Raw genomic sequence first — 23,066 nt, 5'->3', positions numbered from 1 at the left:
TTGTGAGACACTGAGCGACTGATTAACTGAGTGCCTGAGATGTCACACTTTGACTGAGATTCACTGAAAAATACACTGTGACTGATGCTGCTGAGTGACTGGAGCGCTTAGTGCACGACAAGCTGACAGACAAATGCACTGATTGGCTGAAAGTGAGTGACTCGTTCACTTTGTCGCTGACACACAGAGGCCCATACACTAGAGGCTGACAGTGCGATTGCCCTCATTCTTCGGCACGGTGGCTTGTGCTGTATCACCTAATGGACCCAACCCCGTCCGCCTCTCCCACTCTCTCACTCTCTCTCTCTTTCGCTCTGCCTCTCTCTCAATTCAATTTCATTTTGGTTTAATAGCAAACGTACATTCACATTTCCACAATGCACACACACAGATATAAAAATAAACCAGCATAATATAATAAAAAGAAGAAAGCAGTTTACAATTATGAGATAATAAAATAAAACTGAATAAGAACTCTCTCCCTCCCTCTCTCTCTCTCCCTCTCTCTCTCTCTCCCTCCCTCTTTCTCTCTGCGGACGTGAAACTGCAGGAACAGGAGATTAGTTTCCTCTAGCCGCAGCTGAATTTCCGCAGGGGGGCCGGATCACCTGACCCCAGCCCCCCGCCCCCTCTCCCCGGCCCCGAGGCGCCCGCGTTCTGCACCGCACGCTGGCAGACACGACCGCGTCTCACAGACCAGGTGCGCTCAGGCAGACAGGAACGCGACCGCGTCTCACAGACCAGGTGCGCTCAGGCAGACAGGAACAAAGAAACCGCCGGCTTCGTTTCACTTGGGGCTGCGCACAGGGGTACTCCGTGTGTCCAAACACGTCACTCTTCCCACCGAGCGCAAGGAGAGGAGACCCTCTTTCCCCGCGGCTGTGGGGGCGTCGCACGTGCGCTCACTGGTCTGCATCGAACCCGCTCAGCGGCGCACCTTCACCGCTGCCCTAACCCGCGGAGACAGATGTAAAATTCGGACACGTGCCGCGCTTATGCTCCCAACGATGCCGTGGCATCTGATGCCTCTGGCCGATGCCTCTGGCGTAGGGACAGGTTTCCTCGTTCAGACGGCGGTGTCTGCCTGCCGGCGCACGTCGGGACCTCATACCCACCAGCTCGCCGCAGAGCCAGGAGGGAGCTACGTTCGGTCAGGGGGGGGGGGGCGAGATGCCGTTTCTAACGTAATTACCGTCTCCGAGGCCCACCTTTCAAAACGACTCTAACGTCACTGTGCGGTTCTCCAAGTTGCGCTCTCTCACGCGCACGCACACGCAAATGGCAGTTTCACTTATGTCCACAAGGGGGAGCCGGCAAGGCCCCTGGATCCTTATTTAAAGACAAGCTTCCCCCGGAGGATGAGCTGAACAGGCTGGTAATCGGGGCTGCGTGCGGGGAATGCACCGGGCTCTCCGTGCCTCTGTCAGCTCGCTGGGCCCTGCCGAGCCGCATCCATTCACTGCCGTAATAAATAGCGCGATTATTATTTATTTATATGGTTGAATGCACTTAATAAAACAGGCAATTCACAATGCCTGCGCGGCGAGATACCTACCGTGCCTGCCATAAGAGCTGCAAGAGCAAGACCGTGCGCAGAATAGCAAATAACACATCCCTGATAGATTGAGCGCCAAGCTAAAAAAAAAACACATTTTATAAACACACAGCGCCCAGATGAACTCACACAGTCTCCAGCACACTTTTAAGTGAGCATGCGTGAAGAGAAGTGAAAAGCCCCCGGTACGGTCCAGAACCTTCGAAGCCACGCATGGTTGAAAGTGTAAAAGCGGTCGGATGCAGGTGGGTAAAATGACCGTGAACCGTGAGAAGAGCCCGGAGTGGTCGCGCTGGGACAGTCTGGTCCCCAGGACCCGCGCCGCACCTGCTGTGGGGTTTTAGGCTGGGATGAGCTAGCCAGGACCACACACAGAGCAGGGTGGGATTCTGAACACTGACCGATAACACTCACCCCTACGCGGATGCTGTGCTGTTCAATGTAATGTAAAACCCTGGGGCTGCAGCTACACAGACCCAACGTACACACGCATTCCCAAAAAATGCAGGTTCCTCCTCACCCTTTCTCCCTCTTTCTCATTCTCATAATAATGATGATGATCATCATCATCACCATTATCATCCTCATCATCATCATCTCCCAGGAATGTGTCTCTGACAGAGAAGAGAAACTCAGCTAAAGAGCTAATGTGTCGCCTCTATTTAAGATCTAATATCAATCGCGTCTGTTTGGTGTTTTGGCTGCATCATTTAAATTATTCCAGATGAGGTTATATTTGTTTCATAATTCATTTCTCTTTCTCTCGCTCTAAAGTGTTCTTTTGGCATGACAATTTAGCACATTTCCACTTTACGCTGTTGCCAAAGCATTTGAAAATAAATAAGATTGAAATGGAACAGGGAAAATGAAAAGAAGAAATACAATATAAGATATAGTACATATAAATGCATATGTATCATCATTATTATCCTCTCTCCATCTTTCTCTCTATCTCTTTCTCTCTCTCTCTTTTCCTTTCCCTCTGTTCTTACATCTGACCTTGCTGCTGAATTAGCTGATCTCTGTCAGAGATAAGTTTCTGAAAGCTGGGTAGTTTGAGGCTGCAGAGCTGCTGGAAGAAGTCACAGCATGTCTGTCTGTAATTCAAACACACACACACACACACACACCGCAGGAGCCACAAAAGTACAGACCGTTTTCTAAAATGATCTGCAACCATGATGTGTATAAGCACGCCTGAATGCGTCTGTGTGTGCGAGAAAGGTTTAAGTTGATGTGTGTCTGCATGTGCGCATGAGCCTGTGTGCTTTCTTGTATGTATGTGACTATGTGTGTTTGAGTGTGAGAGAGAGAGTTACGTATGCGCATCTGTCTGTATGTCTGTCTGTAGGCAGCGGTGCAGTACAATGAACTGCTTTGTAGCTCAGAGGTTGTGGGTTTGATTCCGAGCTGCTATGGGAAGGCAATGATCAAGACAAACCAAAGACCTTGAGAACACATTCCGCACCCTGCCCTTACCAGGGTCTCCAACCAAACCAAACTGAAGGGACCGGAGCGTAAATACTCCAGCGCACATCTTCTCCCGACGCTGATATTCTACCGGCGAGTAACATCCCATAATAAGCCTGCAGGAGTCATGAGACACCGTGTCGTTGAGCCGGGCACCGGAGAGGGTGAAACACTGAGTCCAGCGACTCAGGGAAGTCCGTTTAGTCTAAGCACACGGAAAAAGATACGCAGCACATTACAAACTAAGTGCAAACACACAGTCACATATCTGTCTCGTAGAAATATAATTTATGGACTTCATGGGATATGAGTGCAAACAAGGGCAATGAGTGCAGGGAACATCCCCTGTCTGAGCACGCTTTCATGAGCTTGAAGGGTTTATGAAGACCTGCAGACTGAATCCCTCCTTCCATTAAGCTGTAATGTAGCTAATTACATGTAATCCCGGAGTCAGCGTTGGCAGGTACAGGACTGAATCTGGGCCCTTGGGCTCATCACAGTATTCCATCGACTCAATCGCTCATTTTCCCCCATACAAAATCTTTATAGAATTCTTTCCTTTCTTCCAAACTAACTCCTCATTCGCTCTCTCAAGTTCCAGTAATTCTTTCCCCACTGATTGCTATAATCGTCTGAATCTCGTTCCATTCCACCATCTCATTAAAGCCATTCTTCACACGCATTCCTCTTCACCCCTAGCTAATGCGTCTCTTTCTCCACACTCCCTTAATCCCCTCAGTTTACCTGCCTGCTCCTGCCATGCCAGTAACCAGCACAATCTTTCATTTTAAAATCTCATCTAATTCATTTGCTAACCCCCTGCCCCCCCGACTCCCCAACCTACCCCACGGCAAATAACATTCAGCATGTTATGAACCAGAACGTATTTCAAATTTCTAGCTCTCCGTTCTTTATTGTGAGTATATTTTAACCTTTATTTTTATGTTATCTTTACTGCAAACAGTTTTTGATGTTGCAGTTAATTATGATTAACTTCGCTATTTGTAACATTCCACAATACGGGAACTTGTTAAATCATTAAAGTAGTTACTGTCCCATAGATTTCCATCAGGAAACAGCAGCTCAGGATTCATATACAATAGGCGTAACATGAGATATAAACACTCCTAAAATTTGCATTTTTTTTTAAAGCTCCCGCTCTTATACCACACAGATGCAAAATAAAAACTTAAAGCATCTAATATACTGTAACCTCTTTCAGTAAACAAGACCAATACACAGCTAAGGAAATAAATGGATATGTTGACATGTATACACTTCTGAATTCCAACCATGGTCAGAACATGGAACCAAACCCCACAGACTCCCTCCATGCAAACATCCTGGCCCACCCTCCACCCCCATGCTGGGACGCTTGAATTTCAACTGTCTGAAACTGGATCAGGCTAGAACACCCATGCATTACATCTGTCGGATTGATTTCAGGGCTAAGAGGTAAGCTTCCACATTTTGTCGCTCGCTCTCTCACACACACAAATAGAGACCGGGATGCTCGGTTTTCAGGGTCTGGGCCCTTCACGCTCCTAAACGCTGCGCTGTGTAATGACAGCGTCTGCGGTTCTAATTACCCCCCTCGGGGATAACACCACCCTGCAAGCTGAACAGCCCCCAAAATGGACAGGCCTTGATCTCGTAAGCAGGTGAGTCGAGGCTATGAGAGCCTAATTACCCCACCGTCTCCCTGACCAGCGCTGACGCCAACTCCAGGGTATTAGTGAGAGAGCAGACAGAGAGGGAGGCAGGTTTCAGAAGATTGCAGGTTTGCTGGGTGCAAGCTCGGTTTGGCAGAGGTAAACAGCGCCTTCCCCCTTCCGCCTCCCCCCCGGGTGCCCCATCCCTGCCTCGTGCACGTGTTCCGAACACGGAGGCAGATGCGTGCGCTAATCCTCAGCTAAACCTGCTCCTGGCACCTCAGACTGAACAAGAAAACCTAGCCCATGCTGGGCTTTTGTTACTGTCAGCAAGCAGGAGCAGGATGGGTGGGAAAGGGGGGGTTGAGAGTGGGGCTGGGGGTACAGGGGAGAAGCCCAGGCCTGGTGGAACCCCCGGGGCATTCGTGATAGCAGCTGAACCCCAGATCTCTGCTGCTCGGTCAGGCTAGGGCAGGACCCCCCAGGGGCCGATATGAAAGGTGTGGGGAGATTAACCAGGACGCCGGTAACAAGAGCTCATGTCCCGTACCCTGGAGGGGAAGGGGGGCGCACCGCGACTCCCAAAAAACCAGCCCTTACCCTTCCTGAATGGGAATTTGCTCATCGTACACATTTGCGTTAAACCTGTCTGTTTTAAAATGGTTATAGTTCTCTGAGTGTGTATTTGTGCTTGCTTTTTTAAATGCTTTGAAATGTTTTTTTTTTTTCTTAATTACACGTTTGTCGTCTTAAATTTTTCTTTGTTTTGTATTCATGGCCTTATTGGGGCTGTTATTATTTGTTATTAACATAAATCTGTGAGGCAGACAGTGCTCCAGTGTGGCTTACACTACAAAAGCTTTCTATTCTTTTAAATTACTCAAGGCACTCACAAAATCTTTACTTCTTTTACATTTTATTACCATGGGAGTGTGGAGGCATGGGAGTTATGGGGAATGCTGTGTACTTCAGGCTTGTAGCCAGAAGGTTGCGTGACCAAACCCTAGAAGGAGACTGCTGTTGTGCCTCTGAGAACGGTACCAAACCCTTCAGTAGGTATCCGGCTGTGCAAACGCACACTGTGCAAGCTGTGTGCAGTATGGTTAGGGACTCGGTAATGAGCCCTAGCCAAAAAGTGCTTCCATCAGCAGGTGAGCTCTGGTAAAAGCTGGTCTTTTTTTAAGCCCACCGTTATTAAAAGTAATGATGGCAATTATGACAGAAATATGGCTTATCGTGACGAGAACGCGAACCGGTTGTTGCGATAATAGCAGGGAACCGGAGCGACAAGAGGCACCTGGTCAGTTTCCTCTGGCATTGGTTGTGAACGCCCCCAACTTGTTCGCACGCGCTCAAAAAACCCGAGCGCGCGAGCGGCACCAGCTCCATCGCCGACGGAAACCGCGCTGCTCCGCGCCGGATGAGCGGGACCTCGTCTCAACCAATTAGGAGTGATGAGGGGAGAGGGGATGAAGCATGGGAGGGGTTTCGAGCACTTAATGATAGAGAGAGCACTGTTATTACATTATTGTATTACTATAATTGTATATTATTATAGTGCATTAGATGGTGGAGGGCAGGTAACCGCACAGGAAGAGGTAAAACTGGTCTAACGGCACCTGGCATGTAATACCTGGAGTACTGACACAGGTAGACGCCCAGTACGGTCACATGTGACCCTCTGCTCAGGTTAGGGACACAATGGGACATTGAGACACTGTCACACACACCCTACATTGTTCTGTTGCATAGACATATATGGTGGCCATAATGCCCAAAGAGATCTTTGTCCCGCACAAACGGGAAGCCAAACATGATGTCAGCGGCCCAGAGTTTACCTTCCTTTATTTGCTCTCATCCTCCACCATTATTTTCCTCCCCATCGCTCTCTCACGCTCCATCTCTCTCTCTTTCATCTCCTCTCTTTTCATCCAGCCTGTACGGGGCGATCTCGGGTTTCTGCCGTCTCTGTAATTCGACGGTAATAAGCGACGCCTGCCCGCGGGCCGGGGTGCGCTCGGCTCGGCTCGTAAGGAGATACGCCCGCCGCCCGCTTGCGATGCGCCTGATGGGCGGGCCGCCGTGGGCCGCTTCGGACTGAGCCGCGGGTGGGTGGGCGGCCCGGCGGCGGAAAGCACACTTTGCCCCATTTTCAAGCGTGAAAAGGCTCTGGGGTCGCCACGGGGGGAGAACCAATCGGAGGAGCCGCAGAGCCCGCGGCGTCAGTGCTGAAAACTCTCCTTCAGTATTGAGAGAGATGGGGAGAGAGAGAGACGAGGGGGGGTGGAGAGGGAAAGGGAGTGAAAGAGAGTTATAAAAAAAGGAAAGACAGAGCAAGAAAGATGAGAATAGAAGGAGGAAGAGTGAAAAGAAAGGAGGAGAGAAAGATTAAGAGCTAGAGAAGCGAGAGAGAGAAAGAAGGAGGAAGTTAGGCTGGGAGGGAGATAGATATAAAGGAGAGAACAAGCCTACCTTTTTACTTGAGGCATTTTTCCCAAGCTTTGATTCTCTACCACTGCATCACACCATCCCGTTCTTTTTGCTTTTCGTTCCCTTCCCCCATCCCTCTATTTAGAGTTAAAAGAGAGAGACACACCCCTGTGTCGGTACCCTTTGCTCTCCACCCCCTCCCTCCCTGTTTTCAGTGTGCGCACCATCTAAAGAACTCTGCCCCCCAGGTATGAAATTCTATCACTCAACACAAAATGGGTGGATTAACCCAGTTCAGGCTGAAAGGAGAGAAGAACAGCCCTCATTCCGCCTGGAGGGTGTGAACAGAAAGAGGGTGGGGCAGCGAGGGAGGGGAGGTCAGGTGATGTGTACTGGCTGGCCTTTGTGCCAAAATGGCTTCAGATTTATGTTTAATGTGCATAGCCTTTCCAAGGAAGAGCTAAAATCAGGCTGGCTCGTTATGCCCCTTTCCCACTTTAGAGCTGGAACCAGACTGGCTCATTATACCCGTTTCTCACTGTAGAGCTGAAACAAGCTGACTCATTGTACCCCCTTCCTACTTTAGAGCTGGAACCAGACTGGCTCATTATACCCCTTTCCCATGGTAGAGCTGGAACCAGGCTGCCTCATTATACCCCTTTCCCACTTTAGAGCTGGAACCAGGATAGAATGAGTTAGAACCCACCCAGGCTGGTTTCCCCCTCGACTGGCTAAGTAATTAGAACAGGAAGCAATTCTAATATGAACACATCTGAGCCTCCGGGAGGAAGTCTCAGGTATCTATGAGCAGCGTGGTGCTGTAGCACCCAGGAAACTCCTACCATTATAGGATTTCAGACACTGACCCCGGCTGTTCCCGCCGAGCGAATCAGAAAGTCATATAAATTCTATTCATATCACAATAGCGCACTAATAGCACACCAGTGTGGACTCAGGGCACAATCAGGCCGCACGCTTTGGTTTAAAACGCAGCAGGGCGGGTCGTCCGTCCTCACAAACAGCAGGACTTTGTCTGACTTTGTTTGCAGGAAAGACCGACAGCTTGGTCGCCACGCTCAAATGAATCGATGTCCATATGATATCAAAATACCCGAAGCCGGGACGAGGTCAGGACGAGGGCGAGGGCCACCTGGAGAGGGACAAACAGCGTGCCTCCGTAGCTCAGCTCCTGCAGCCAGCATTCACGACTCGCTCTCAAACATTTCGTCAAAGCGGCAATTTCTCAGCGAAATAAATGACCCGGAAAGTCGATTATCGGAAACTCTGCTGAGAATTTTCGCCCATAAAGTGCAAACTGCAACGTTTCCTCAAACTGTTTCTTACCTCATTTACCATCTGTAGTTCAAGGACTCCTCAAGATTAAAGATTAGCGCTACAAAAATAGGCCAGACTTATTAACGAACATTTTTCTGCCTTAGATTCCACTAAGTACTTAAAGGGAAAACACCATCTTTAAAAATGATCAAAAATATAATTCTGCTGATTCAGGATTCAGATTTTGCCCATTTATCCCTCAAGGTTATTTTAATTCAGAAATGAACCCTCCCTCTGAAGAAGTGCACCGACAAAGACAGAAGAATAACCAGCAGAATGAGTCCAGCTCCTCGAACTCTCTCAGCTGTCCCCCAGTCCCCTCTGTCCTCAGTGGGTAAACTGTCGGTCAAATCACGCAGCTTCTTCAGTCCACCGGCTGGCAGTGTCACCCATAAAATCACGCCACTTTTTGATTCGTCCCCGTCTATGGTCGCGTTCTGAAGTGCAGGCAGATGGGAGCTGAGCTGTAAAGGCTCCGTATCCAGGCGGGAGGTATCAGAGACGCGCGTCCCGAAGGGGGTTTTCTATCTCAGAACGCGTGAATCGCAGCCTACGCTTCATCGGTGATGTAAGAACCAAGGTTCCGCGATTCACAGAGAGGGAGGGAGGTGTGGAGCGATGAAGAGATGCGATCCGACAGGCGGGCGGACGAATAGGAAAAGTTGACGTGGGTGTGTGTCATAGCGTTCGGGCGATTGTGTGCGTGTGTGTGCGCGAGTGACCGTGTGTACGTACATGCGTGTGTGTGCGCGAGTGACCGTGTGTACGTACATGCGTGTGTGTGCGCGAGTGACCGTGTGTACATACATGCGTGTGTGCGGGGGTGGAGGCGCGCATGTGCGCATAAGCGTCCCCAAGATGGTGGTCGGGGGTCCTGCAGCAGCCGAAAGCTTTAACAGAGCGTGTCAGTCATCGTTATTATGACTCATTTCCTGTTGACTGTGTTCGCCTCCCCCTTCCTTCCTCCTGGAGGGCCGGCAGGATCTGGTGCGCGTGCCATGGCGACGAGGCCCCCGCACAGCGCCGCTGACTGACGGCTGATAAAATTTGAGCAATTACCCCCCTCCCCACCCGCCCCCCGCCTGTGCCTAAGCTGGAGCGCCGGACCTGGGCGGGGGGTGCGCACTGTTCAAAGAGATGGTGGGAAGGGGCCGTTACGGACATTGGGCCGTGGCCGTGGTGCTGAGAGAGAGTCTGTGCTGTGACGAGGCAGCGTCCTGCCGTGCGGACGGCGTGCTCGCGCGGAGCTGTGTGCACGTGGAGCCGAAGTGCCCTCGCAACGTTTCAAGCCATGATTCATCTCCTCGCTCCTGCGTCACCGCTCCCCCCCCCCCACCACCACCACCACTTCGTTCTCCTGTTCACTGTGCAGGTCGCTCGCTCCTCTCCCCCTCCCCACCCCCGCCCTCACCACCGCTCGCTGCAGTAGGGGATGATTGAGCAAACAGCACTTCGGAGAACCGCAGAAAAAGATGGTTATCCCCAATCTGCGTGCCGTGCATCCCAAATCAGACCTCCCTCTCTTTCTCTCCTTCCATTCATCGTTTTTTTTCTTTCTCTGCTGCTGCTTCTGTGCTACAACACACACACACACACACACACACACACACCTATATACTGTCTGCACATGTGGGTGAAGATAGACTGCATGACTTCCTCTTGCTGGACCATTTCAAAACAGTACCACTCCCTTCCCTTATAAACTGAAATGCATTTATAAATGCCCAGGCACAAACACTCTGCAAAGAAAAGACTTCCAGGCAATGACTGATAATATAAACACAACACAACATTCTAAACAACAGATTCTAAACCTGTTACAGACAGTAAGAATGCTAAAGACACTATAAACACTGCAGATGTTAAACCTTCTACAGATAGTAAGAATAGTACAGATGCTAAGAATTCTACAAATACAAACACAACAGCCAGTAAGAATGCTTCAGATGCTGAGACGTTAGCGGTTGGCTCGGATTAATTGGGGAGTATTAGGATTTGTGCGTCTGTTTTTATCAACACACCTTTAAACAATCTCGCTGATGGCTGTTTGACAGGTAATGCTCCCATAGCTGCTTATTACATTGTTTGTCTGAGGAGATGGTAATAGATTGTCAGTTCAGCTAATATGAGGTACAACTATCGCATCACTGCCACGTTCCTCTGATAGCAGCTGTCTTGCTACAGGTAGCGAAGAGAAAATGGAAAAACAGTGAATGAAGGACAACAAGCAAGTGCAAGGCAGAGGTGCCACATAGGTGCGGTTCATCCATGACATCCCAGCATGCATTTGGCTGTGTGTATAAAAATGCAAAGGGGTCTGGTTTTTTTGAGCTTCAGTAGCATGGCTGCAGTTGACCAGTAACAGGCCGTCTGTTGGAGTGCGTGCGCGTGCGTGCTAGGAGCACGGGCGTGTTTCACAAGCTGCGGCGTCTAATGTGATGTAATGTGATGAGAAAGACAGCGTCAGCAAAGGGCAGCAGTGGGCGGAAACGGGCGCTCCAGAACCGTGATGTTCCAGCGTGGTGCGGCGATCGATGACTGCTATATTTCTGCCCGTCATGAAAAAAAAAGTTTTCATCAAAAACAGTGGGGGCCCAACACCATAAGGCCATGGTCAACGGGGGGGATCACAGGTAGCTTCTTATAAAAATACTGAAGTTAGCGGCCATGGGTGTATGACGTTAGCACTGAGGTGGCATCATTTGGGAGGGATTTAGAGAACTACTGACAACTCCAAAGCCTGACCCTGGAAAAGCCAGGGGTCTGAGGCCTGTATTGCAATGGCATTTGTCAACAACAAATTGCGAATGAGTTTTGGTGACTATTTAACTTGCCAATTGTGTTCATGAAGAATAAAGTATTGCTTTTAATTATTAGTCAAAGTTAAGAACAAATATTGATTGAATCTCAGCCAGAGTCTTTGGTACAAGGTTTTATGCACCCTAACTTACTCAAGCTTTTGGACTCCAGACATTTTGCAGCTTTTAGGAAATTTCACTGTCATAACTGCCATGTTTGTTGAAGCACACCAGGTAAAGTACAGTACTTAAGGTTGGGTACAGCAGGGGCTACCCCACCTCCCAGATTTTATCCTGCAACCTTCTGGTTACAGGTGAGTTTTTGCCTCAACCGCAACCCAGTCATTTAGCTCTCAAAGACTTCAACAGACACCTCCACTCTGATCATGCTAACTGATTGCTTTACTTCGTTGGACTTTCCCGATTGGTAGCTTATGACTCCACTACAAGTGATGCCATCACTGCTTTGGTAAATACAGATCTAAGTGCTCGTTCTGATGATGTAGCGCCCGAGTATTTTTCTCTTGAGGGAACCTATGCCTGCCCATCAGCTCTTTGGGATTTGTAGTTCTGGCAGAAAACGTTTGTCTGTAGGCCTTTCGGACTGGGAGATGAAGCGCAGGGTTACGTCTGTCTGCTCAGTGCTCTGCTTCAGTGCAAACATTTACAGGGCAGATTAGCCAGCCAGTAATCCCGCCCCCTCACCCGCTGCGGTTATTGTAAGTCGCCGCACAGCAGTGAGCGACGTGCGCTGTTCGTCATGCTGCGATGTCGCAGGGTTGCCGGGCGTGTGGAATTTGGCAGGGTGCGTTAATGCCAAGTAGCAGTGTTGCCAGGTTACGGTGTTGCAGGCTGTGGTGTTGTCAGGTTGTGGTGTTGCAGGCTGTTGTGTTGTCTGGTTGCGGTGTTGCAGGCTGTTGTGTTCTCAGGTTGCGGTGTTGCAGGCTGTTGTGTTGTCTGGTTGCGGTGTTGCAGGCTGTTGTGTTCTCAGGTTGTGGTGTTGCAGGTTGTTGTGTTCTCAGGTTGTGGTATTGCAGGCTGTTGTGTTGTCTGGTTGCGGTGTTGCAGGCTGTGGTGTTGTCTGGTTGCGGTGTTGCAGGTTGTGGTGTTGTCTGGTTGCGGTGTTGCAGGCTGTGGTGTTGTCTGGTTGCGGTGTTGCAGGCTGTGGTGTTGTCTGGTTGCGGTGTTGCAGGCTGTGGTGTTGTCTGGTTGCGGTGTTGCAGGCTGTTGTGTTCTCAGGTTGCGGTGTTGCAGGCTGTGGTGTTGCTGGATTGTGGTGTTGGCGGACAGTGATGTAGCAGCGTTGCGGTTTGTGTGTTCTCTGGCGGGTTGCGCTCATGCAGGGACGTGCTGCTGCTGGGTGCTGCGGCGTGACCGGCCCGCGGCGTTTCGGGGCACGGCGGTGAAAAGACCGCGCTGTGCTGAGCAGCGCTGCAAGGTAGCGCTGCGGTCATGCAAATTCACCAGGGGCGGCAGAGGAGACAGAGATGATGTCATTACAATTATGCTGGGGGGGGGGGGGGCTGAGGGGGTTGGGGAAAATTTGAATGTACTTTTTTCCTCTTTCAACATCTTCTATTCTCTTGTTCTTAAGTAGTGATTAAAGATCTTAAGATCTGTGCCTCTCTACCTTCACCCTCCATTACCTCACTTCATGCATCCCAAATCAGTTCTCCCTGCCTCTCCCCCTTCCATGTCCATCTCTCTTTCTTTCTCTCCTCCCCTCTCTCACCCCCCTCCACTCTCCTTCTCTCTCTTCCCCCTCATTCTCTCGCTCCCTCCTGTCCCCCCCATCTCTCTGGCTGCGGCAGTGCTGGGCAGCCAGTCGGAAAATCCACTGATTGTTTCTGACAAAAATAGAGAGGCAGAGAGAGAGAGAAAGAGAGAGAAAGAAGGGGGTGAATGCAACTGCTGTGTGATCGTGTGCGTGCTTGTGCACATGTGTGCGTGTGTGTGTGAGCACTTGTGCGTGTGTGTGTGCACGTGTGCGCGTGTGTGTTTGTGTGTGTGTGTGTGTGTGTGTGTGTGTGTGTGTGTGCGTGTGGATTGCTGGGTTGGGGGTTGTTTGTACAAAGTCTCGTTTCTGTCGTTTTTTTCCCCTCCGCATTGTACACCGCATTGTTTTAACATTTATTTCCAGCACTGGACAGTCCACTTACGTCTATCAGCCTGTTGGAGAGCGAGGAACAGCCAGAGAGAGGCTGATGACGAGGGAGCAGTGGAGCGAGGAGGGCACAAACGAGAGCGGGAGGGATGGGGGAAAGAGAGAGGGAGGGAGGGAGGGAGGGAGGGAGGAATGGGGAAAGGCGGAGAGAGGGAGAGACAGCAGTTTTAGAGGTCATAGGCTTGGTTGGGCCAAGGTGACAGCTGAGGTAGAGAAGCTTGTTGGGACTCTTCTGAGCGAAGGGGACAGAGTCCGCTGACGGCGGATTGGCCAAGAGGTCACTTCCTATGCAGGGTTACCTCTGCGTCCTCTCCCCCAAAGTCACCTTCAAATCACATCCTACCACCATTAAACCCCCCATCAATCACCCTCCAAACCCGTCTTGCCAACATTAAATCTGCCAATCATATCCTACAAATCTTAGCCACCTCCCCCCCCCCATCCTACCTTGTCAGACCTCCATAATTACCCTCTACAAAGGCAGGGACCCCTGCACCCCCTAAACACCTTTGATTTTATGCCAACTATATTAGACACCCATCCCCCCCAAAATACCCCCGACTGCTACCAATCAAGGCTTACTGCACCCTCCTCCAACCACCCCCAATCACATCCTATAGAATCTGGGTCAGTGGCAACAGTTAGCCACCTACCCACCCCTTTTACTGCCATAATTACAATCTGAAACAGGCAGCATTTCATCGGGGGGGGGGGCTGTGAGTTCTCATCAGCAGGTCCACTTCCTCAGCTGGAACTTGGCTGGGCGCATGTTTGGAAGCCCGGAATGTTCTAGAAACCAGTGTCTTTGTCGGGTGTGTGTGTTTTGACCGTTGTTTTGATAGACCTCAGGGGCCCAGGACTGGTCCAAATCTCTGCACCTGCTACAAAGAGTCCCTGGGTGAATGTGTGAATGTGACCCCTCCCCCCCTTGTCACCTCACGGACTTTGCTCACACACGCAGAATCGGATACTTGACCTTCAGGTGATGACCGGCGCGTTAGTGTGTGTTTGTGTGTATGGCAGAGGGGGAGGGGGGTGCAGATAGAGCCAAATTTATGAGTAACACAATATCAGAACCTTTATCCCCAAATATTCTGCAGAACTGTTATCAGGCTGTGTCACAGAAAAGAAAGGTTACAAAAAGGTTTCCTCAGCTGCATGCCTTGCATAAATCCTTACGGCCAGCTTTATAGCAAGGTCATTTTGCTTGCTGGCTGTGTGCCCACTTCCTTGCTCTTAAGATCTTAAGACACAAGCTGGCTTGGTAACTTTGCAGTGAACATGCACCATAATTGAATGCATACAAAAGTATTATGGCCAGTACGAACAATTGTCTTGTAACTGCAGTACATCTCTTGTCACCAGTCATTAGGACCAACTCCTCTCTGGCAAGAAAAGGTAAGAAAATTTTCAGAGCACTAATTAAATTTAGCTTTGTTCATATTTGATCTACCTTCACTTGCACCTTTATGTCTGGTTAAATATTTCAGTTTTCTTAACTGCATTCTTCCAGATTTGTAGGTCTGTTAAGTGTGAGCCTTTGGTTGCTTATTCTATGGACACGTATTGACATGTGAAGCCTAAGATGACTGAAAAGGCCTGAGCACATTCGAGGAGTTAAGAGCAAACCCATTACAGCCCAGGTTTGGTACCCGGGCTCCAACCCTCCTTTGGTTGGGCACTGTTCAGGGGAACTGGGTCCATAATGTAAAGCTTGGCGATTCAAATCCCAGAAATGGCACAGCAGTTTTATTCTTGCGAAAAAAAGTCTGTGAAGCGGCACAATGCTGATGAGCTCAGCGGTTGCGTGCGAGGACGTGCGAGGACGTGCGAGGTGCGGACAGTCAGCCCATCTGGCGCGCGCGGGGGGGGGGGCGGTGCTGTAACCGACGCTGGCGTCTCTGGTGGCATCGCGGGTACGGCGGGGACGAGGGGCCGTCAGCGCTGTGGACCCAGCGCCTCGGTCCGCTTCTGACCTTAATTTGTTGTGTCTCGTGTCCGTGTGCCCGCGGTGGCGCTGACGCTCCCGGGGAAGGGGGGGGGGGGGGGGGGGGTGGGGGAACCCACGGCCAGGCCTTTGCTGTGATCTGACATGGAGGGGAGGGGTCAGGGGTGACGGAGTCGAACGTAAACAGAAGCGACACGAAGAGGAGGGCTGCAGTGAGTCACAGAGACTCAAAGGATGGAAGAGGAAAGGAACAAAATCAGAAGCTATCAAGCTTCTGTATTTCTGAAGAAAGAGGCGGGGGGTTGGGGAGGAGGGGAGGAGGGGTGGGGGGGTGGAGTGATTCAGGTTTAGGCAAGCCCGCACAGGGAGAGGGAAAGTGTGCTACAGATGGGGAAGGTGGGGGAGGGGGTGGGGGGTAGGGTTCTTGTACAGCATTTCATATTAGATGGACAGTCTTGAGACCCAGCTGTGCATTCGCACTGAAGAGATGTCATGCGCAGGTTTAAATTTATAGAGAGGAGGCTCCATAAGCAGGCTGACAGAGCAGAGATTCCACGCACACGTTTATGTTGACAGTGAGTGGATTCCATGCGGAGGTCTAAGCGTATTAGAAAAAAATAATGCAGAGATCTGCCACGTTCGGGCTGCGGCTACATTCCCACTCAATTCAGGAGGGCGCCCACGTCACCTCGCATCACGTCACATCAAAGCACATCGGAACCCGACTTGGGTGCGATTGCTTCTGTCTTTCTGCACCCTTTGGCCCAGCTGACTGGATGGAAGTCGTTCTCTTTCTTCACTTGATTTGCTGTCTCCGCAGCATCGCTTCACGCACCTGCCTGACTTACTGTGCAGCAGACATTAAAAAAACGAGTGTGTGTGTGGGGGGAGAGAAAGAGTGAGGGAGGGAGAGAGAGAGAGACGGAGACTAGGCACAGAAAACCTACATTACAGCTTCTGTTCTACGACAAGTGTATCTATCAAAAGGGGGCACCTCCTACAGCGCTGTGTCCCTGTCTCAGCGCTAAGAGAGGAAAGAGCGCCTCCTGCTGGACCAGCAGCTGTCTGCATGCGCAGTGCAGGGCCTCAGAGAAAGGGATGCAGAACCGCATAGCGACCTGCGGGGGACCAGAACAGCCTCTGACTGCGTTTGTGGGAGCGTAACCAGGCCCGCCCGCCAGGCTCCATAGAAACCGCGGCCGCTTGAAAGAGAAGCCGCTCCCGCGTCGTGATTAACTAGCAGTGACTCGGCAAGTTTACTGCCAGACAAGCAACTCGCAGCGCTATGGTGATGATGATGATGATGATGATGGCATTTATGGCGATCGATGATGATGATGAAGAACGGGACTTAACCTTGGATCAGCAGCTGTGCGGCAGCCGAGTGTTCGATCGAGGAACGCAGGCGCCAGATCACCTTTGTCTCCCTGATAGCCTTCCCACTCGTGGCCCAAAAGCCCTGCCCCCCCTCTCCCCCCCTCCCCTTTACCCCCCAGGCAGGGGCAAAGTCAGCAGTGCTACGGCAGGCCAGGGCACAGCCCCAGCTAATTTTCCTTAACAGCCCTGCCCCCCCCCCGCCCCCGTCCCCCCTACTTATCCCGCTCTGGCTCACAGAACACAGAGGGCAGGTGTGCATTCCACACGCTCCGCACAGCCACCCCCACCTGCACCATTAACACTACCTGCCGGCCAAGATTTCCCGGCCCACCTCCAAACTCAGCGAGGGTGTGGCTAATGGGAGCAGGGTGGTGGAGTGGGGGCTTTGGTGGGGGGGGCAGGTGTGGCTAAAGGGAGCAGAGTGGGGGGTTTTTTGGGGGGGGGGGTGGGGGCAGGTGTGAGTCTTTCTTCTTCTTTTATATTCATTTCGAATCATGCAGAAGGTGCTCAAGAACATCTGTGATTTTTGTTCTGTGGTTTTGATCCGTTTTTTTTCTATTTCATTAAAAGATGCAGCTGTTCAAACTCGTATTCAAAGAACATTTCTCTAGAAATTTAACTCACAAGTGAATGCAAGCTTTACACTTTTCCCTCATGAATTTCAAAAAAGTTAGATTTTGGGATTGCTGAACTCACCAAACTGTATTTGTGAAGAAGAAATAAAAAATGCTTTTAATTGTCAAAGACAAAAGTTGATCGACTCCCAGCCTTAGTTTCAGTAGCCAAAGTTATTCGTTACATCACGTCACATTACTTAATTGAGTTCTCAGATTCGGTCCAGGGGGACACCTGTGTATGCTGGTTTTGGTCGCAGCCAATATCTTGCTCGATTAAGGTTGCTGAACATATGCGTTTACGTTCTTTCATAATTTTCTTCCTTAAAGTTGTTAACCCAATGCAAGTTTGACTCATTATCATTGGCTTTGTCAAATTCTTCATGATCTACATAGTGGATAATTTTAGTGTCCCGATGTCCACATTTCACTTATTAGGAGCCTATTGAGTCACCTCAGTCTTTAATTAGATCAGTTAAAAGTTTTACCTCTTTATATGTAATCGTTACATTTGCAATATAGCAGTGTGAATATGGGGCTTTCATACTTCATGACATGCATTGCTACTTCTGACATAACAGGCTATTAATGAAAAGTTCAAGAAAATAAAGAGAAATTAAGAGCTTGTTAAAATTCTGGGATTGCAGTTGTGGTTGGAATGAAACCCAGGATACGCAGGGGTCCCCCAGGACCGAGCTGGAGAACCGCTGACTTTATTAGCTTTGCGCCCGGTGCACTGGCTCGCTCAAACGGGCTGGGATGCAGCCGATGACTCAGACGGCCGAGAGGTCGCTAACGCAGAGCAGGGCCGCATTGATCCCCTCGCTCGGGCCCTTGATTACAGCCAATCGTCTCGGCCCTGCGAAACCGCGTCTGTAACCTTTTAGGCTGCATTCCCAGTTCTGCTAAACGCTACGCCGCTACGCTAGCTCCCATCCGTGCAGATCGTTCCATTAAAATAACCGCTGGCGGTGTTTTGCACAGAGACCGGTCATTTGTAGCCGACCGCGCTTGTGTCTGTAAACCGCCATCATCCAATTCAGTGCTACCCACAAATCTTACCCGGGCGGTGGACGATGATGAGGAATCCCCTTAAGCGTGAATCAGCTGCCAGCGTGGGGATTTTAGTGCGTTATTTGAGGTTTTCTGCTAAATGACTGAGCTGTACATGCATCTTTGTGTGTGTGTGTGTGTGTGTTGGGAATGTATGGGTGTGTTTATATGTGTTTGTGAGAGTGTGCTGTGCGGGTAAATATGAGTGTGTGTGTGTCATTTATGAGTATATTTGTCTGTGAGTGTGTGTGTATGTGTGTATGTGCGTCCGAGTGCTGCATGGGATGTGAGATGTGAGATGTGGTGCGTATGTGAGAGCGTGTGTGTGTGTGAGAGAGAGAGAGAGACATCCGTGTGCATGCCAGGGTGTAATGAGGTAAGGTCTATCACGGTCTTGTCCATGGACTCTAAGCATAGTGAAACAATCTCTCCCAGGGGCATTTTCCATATCGCCCTACACACACACACACACACACACACACAGACACTAACACATACATGTCCACACATGCACGCACACACACACACGTGCACACGTGTACGTACATACACACATGCGCACGCACACACACACACACACACACACACACACACTTGGCTTCCTGTAGCCCCCTCCGACCTTGCTGTTGCTCCAAGGAGAATCGATGGTGCCTTTCTGAAGTGAAACCTTAGCTGAATGACAGCAGAGCTCACAGGAATGCACTCCTGCAAATCTCTGCAGAGCAGTAACCCCTGGGATAAGAGCTGTCCTCTCCCTCCCCGAGAACAGGAGGCATCTCTCTCTCTCTCTCTCCCTCCCTCCCTTCCTGTCTCTCACTCTCTCAGCAGACACAACTGTAGTTCAGACTAAATCAACCCTTCAATTAAGGATTCAGTCATTTTACAGGTTCTGTCTGTGTGTTTGTGGGTGATTGTGTGTGTGTGTGTGTGTGTGTGTGAGAGGGCACATGCAGGATAAATGAGCCTGCACTGCTCGCCTTGGCACTGGTAATATGGAGAATATGAATATGTGCTCAGTCTTAGCCTGAGCAGTGACCTTCATGGGTCACAGCGTTGAGTAGTGGGACATTTGAGCCTCCAGAAACACGTCTGTGATTTAAATCATTATGCGGCTCCAGCACAGTAAGCACAATGCAGCAGTCAAGCTTCCCTGTCCTTCCCTTTTTAAACCTTTTAATCCGGGATTTTCTTTATACCCCTCATTTGTTCCCCAAACGTCCCGTGGTTTCCTACACCAGTCTCACTGCTGTCTCATCGCTTCCGTTCTTTTTGCGAGAGCATGTCAGGGACCTATCAGTATGCCGCCGGGGCCAGCTACCGGCATGGCAGCGTTTTGCAAGCTGGCACCACAGCGGTCCGATAGCAGCCGGACCATCTCTTAACAGCTGAAACTCATCTCCGCTGCCATGTATCGGCAGTCTGCCGGTGGGCCGCCGCTGTGCCGACCTGCAAAACGTTGGCAGACCGTCGGCTGTGCCGACGGCGGGCCGCTGCATGCTCGCTAGCTCGATAGAGCAAGAGTGTAATCTGGAATCAAGCGCTTAGCGAGAAAAGAATTAGCCGCAGACTGCAGGTGAAGCCGAGGCAGTCATCTCGGCTGGACAGATGCCAGTGTTTATGGCTGAAGGTGATGCAAAAGAAAAGCTATCCAGCTCTACAGTGAGATAGGGGTATAATGAGCCAGCCTGGTTCCAGCTCTACAGTGGGAAAGGGCTATAATGAGCCAGGCTGGTTCCAGCTCGACAGTGGGAAAGGGCTATAATGAGCCAGCCTGGCTCTAGCTCTACAGTGGGAAAGGGGTGTAATGAGCCAGCCTGGTTCCAGCTCCACAGTGGGAAAGGGCTATATTCAGGGAGTCTGATTCCAGGTCGAAAGCAAGGTGAATATTTATGAGCACAGCACAGAACGGCCTGATCATATGGTAGATTAACCAACTAATGGCAAGAATTAATCATCTAAATAAAAACCTGTACCATCTGACAGCTCGTGGCAGAGACTGCAGAATAAGGTACGAGCAAGCCAAAACAGTAACAATGACAGAATGAAAGAGATTCACCAAGATCCAAAGTCTGAATATGTGTGCGTGTGTGTTTTTATGTGCATGCATGTGTGTGTATGTGTGTGAGGGTGTATATGTGTATGTGCGCACGTGTGAGTGTGTGCACGTGTGTGTGTGTGTGTGTGTGTGTGTGCTTGTTTGCATGTGCATGTGTGTGTATTAGGGTGTAAATGTGTGTGTGTGTGTGTGTGTGTGTGCTTGTTTGTGTGTGCATGTGTGTATATTAGGGTATAAATGTGTGTGTTTGTGTCTTGCATGTCTGCATGTGAGTGTGGGTGTGTTAGTGTGTGTGTGTGTGTGTGAGTGTATGGGCGTATGCGTGTGTCTCTGGGTGTGTTCGTATGTAAATCTCCGGTGACATCACTGTGCTCCAGTGAAAAGCCCGCTGAAGCTCTTAGCGCCATTGAGCCGCGAACAGAGACAGAGACAGAGCTGTAAATCAGCATCCTGGTACATTCACCCTGATTAGCCCAGTTGAGCTGCAGGCCCGGTCAGCCTCCGACACAATACAGCCCCCCCCTCACGCGCCCCCCACCCCCGTCACAGCGCGGGAGTTATAGCCAATCCATTACTGTGAGATACGCCTGCTACTGACAATCCACTGACACCCAGTCACACTAACATGGACAGATGGGAGGCAGGGGGGACATTAGCCAAAGTGCCTGAGGACCGCAATTAAGATCGACAACACCCCACCCCCCCCAAACACTCATGCACACACACATACACACACATGCGCACACACATACACGCGCGCGCACGCACAGACGCACACACCCTCCCCCATCTCCTGCCTGTACGAGACCAGGTTCCGCAATTGATGGTGGTGGCTCTGGTTTCAAAGGTCAAAGGTCACACTGGGGAGGGAACTCCAGTTACAGTAATGGGGTATGTGCCTTAGCCCCAGTGCTGCTTACGGCGAAACTGCTAGGAGCAGGGGAGGAGGGGTGTAAACAGCGGGTGGGGGGGGCGTGGGGGGCAACAGTGACCCGGCCAGGTGTGCAACCTCCCACAACAGGGGGCGTCAGACTACAGCCCTGGAGGGTCGCAGCATCCGCTGGCTTTCAGCACTTAAGAGGGTCGTTTTAGTCACTGATTGGTTAAAGGAACTACACACTCGGTTTTCAAGGCCTAACCCGGCTGCTGATTGGAAATAAATGACAAAAGCCAGTATTCACACTGGCCCTCCAGGACTGGAGTCGAACACCCCTGTCCTACGACGAAGCTAAAAATGCACGCACGCACGAACTTCGGCTGACTTCTCTGTGACGTCAACAAGCAATCATGCAGGACCAGAACCGCGCTGTAAAAAAATCCAGAAAAAAAACAAATTCTTCACTTATTTATGTGTGTGTGTGTGTGTGTATTTGCAGACGGGCTAACGTGAATATCTGAGCACTGGGCAGAGCAGAGAGTCCTTACTGTACGCGCATTAAAAATGCATCCAAGGTCACGAAGCGTGTTTCGGCGCGGGGAGGTGAGCCTAATGGGATTCCGCTCAGCGAGAGGTCTTTGGGAAAAGTGCGGAGGAAGCAGGGAACGCTCCAAACCTCTTTAACAGCGAAAGAGTCGCTCTTTTTTTGCTGAACGGGATTGGAAAGGATAAGGGGGTATTTATAAAAGGAGTCAAGCTGAGGGGAGCGGGGACAAGTACAGCGCCAATCTGGAAGCGCTGGATAGATAGATAGATAGACGGCCGGATGGATGGATGAACGGATGTGTGGAGAAAAGCAGGATGGAAAAAAAGATATAAATGCTGAGCTGTTTCTATAAAGGATCCTTTTAGTTTCTCTTTCACCTGACCTACAAGGATGGGTGAGCATACCGAATGACAAAAGCAATGGGAGGGAGGGAGGGAGGGAGGAAGGGATGGGGGGAGGAGGAGAGAGGAAGGAGGGAAGGTGGGGGAAAGCGAAGAGAGAAATTGGGGGAGGGAAAGGGGGAGAGGAGAAAGAAAACATATCAGGAGAAAGATATAAAACAGGCAGACGGTCACTGGGGATCAGGGTAGAAAGACAGAGAATCAGACAGACAGACAGACAGACAGACAGACAGAGCCTGGGTAGATAATGCTGTAAATGACTCGGTGCGAGTGAGAACACGGCGAAGGCGGAGCTGGCAGTTTGGACAGGTCACGCAAACAGAGCCGATCCGGAGCGGCGGCTCGCGCGCTCCAACACGCACGTCCTGCCACCGCGCATCAGCCGCGGCCGCCACGGGAACGGCGGCTTCTCTGGGCCCGCCGCTTCCTCCTGTCCTCACCAGCTGCGAGGGCACGGGGGGGGGGGGGGGAGGGTGGGCGGGGTTACAGCTGGGGTGCTGCAGCCCGGTCCGGGGCTCCGCGCCAGGCGAGCAGCGATCGGATTACCCAGAGTGCCGCAGTTCTCCGCTCTCTCCCTCTCTCCATTTTCTGTTTTTCCCTCTCCGTGCGACGCCGGCGACTGCAGAGCAGGAGACGCGTCTCCGTGGTGATCGCGGGCTTGGTGCAGAACGGCACGCAGCGGTGTGGGGCGGGGGGATGGTGTAAGCACCCCTACGGCTGTTTCTGTGGTTTCGCTAAAGGGGGGGCGGAGTTCTGTTGACACCCCTCAATCAGCAGCAGGACGAAGGG

General features: G+C 50.8%; 1 protein-coding gene across 4 annotated transcripts in view; it reads right to left on the bottom strand.

Annotated features, from left to right (window-relative positions):
• znf385a (zinc finger protein 385A) overlaps window positions 1–23,066 on the bottom strand; it is an 89,966-nt gene that overhangs the window by 51,823 nt on the left and 15,077 nt on the right. Inside the window, exon 1 of one of the 4 annotated variants that reach the window (XM_035382724.1) lies at window positions 7,150–7,222. The exons of the other annotated variants lie outside the window; for them this stretch is intronic. The gene's annotated coding sequence lies outside the window, so the exon portion shown is untranslated. Of the gene's footprint in view, window positions 1–7,149; window positions 7,223–23,066 lie in introns of those variants that run through there. 4 annotated transcript variants of the gene reach the window in all.

The sequence above is a fragment of the Anguilla anguilla genome, chromosome 11, assembly GCF_013347855.1.
Source record: "Anguilla anguilla isolate fAngAng1 chromosome 11, fAngAng1.pri, whole genome shotgun sequence".
Classification (NCBI taxonomy): domain Eukaryota; kingdom Metazoa; phylum Chordata; class Actinopteri; order Anguilliformes; family Anguillidae; genus Anguilla; species Anguilla anguilla.
The sequence above is the reverse complement of the archived record's forward strand: the minus strand, read 5'-3'. Positions and strand labels throughout refer to the sequence as shown.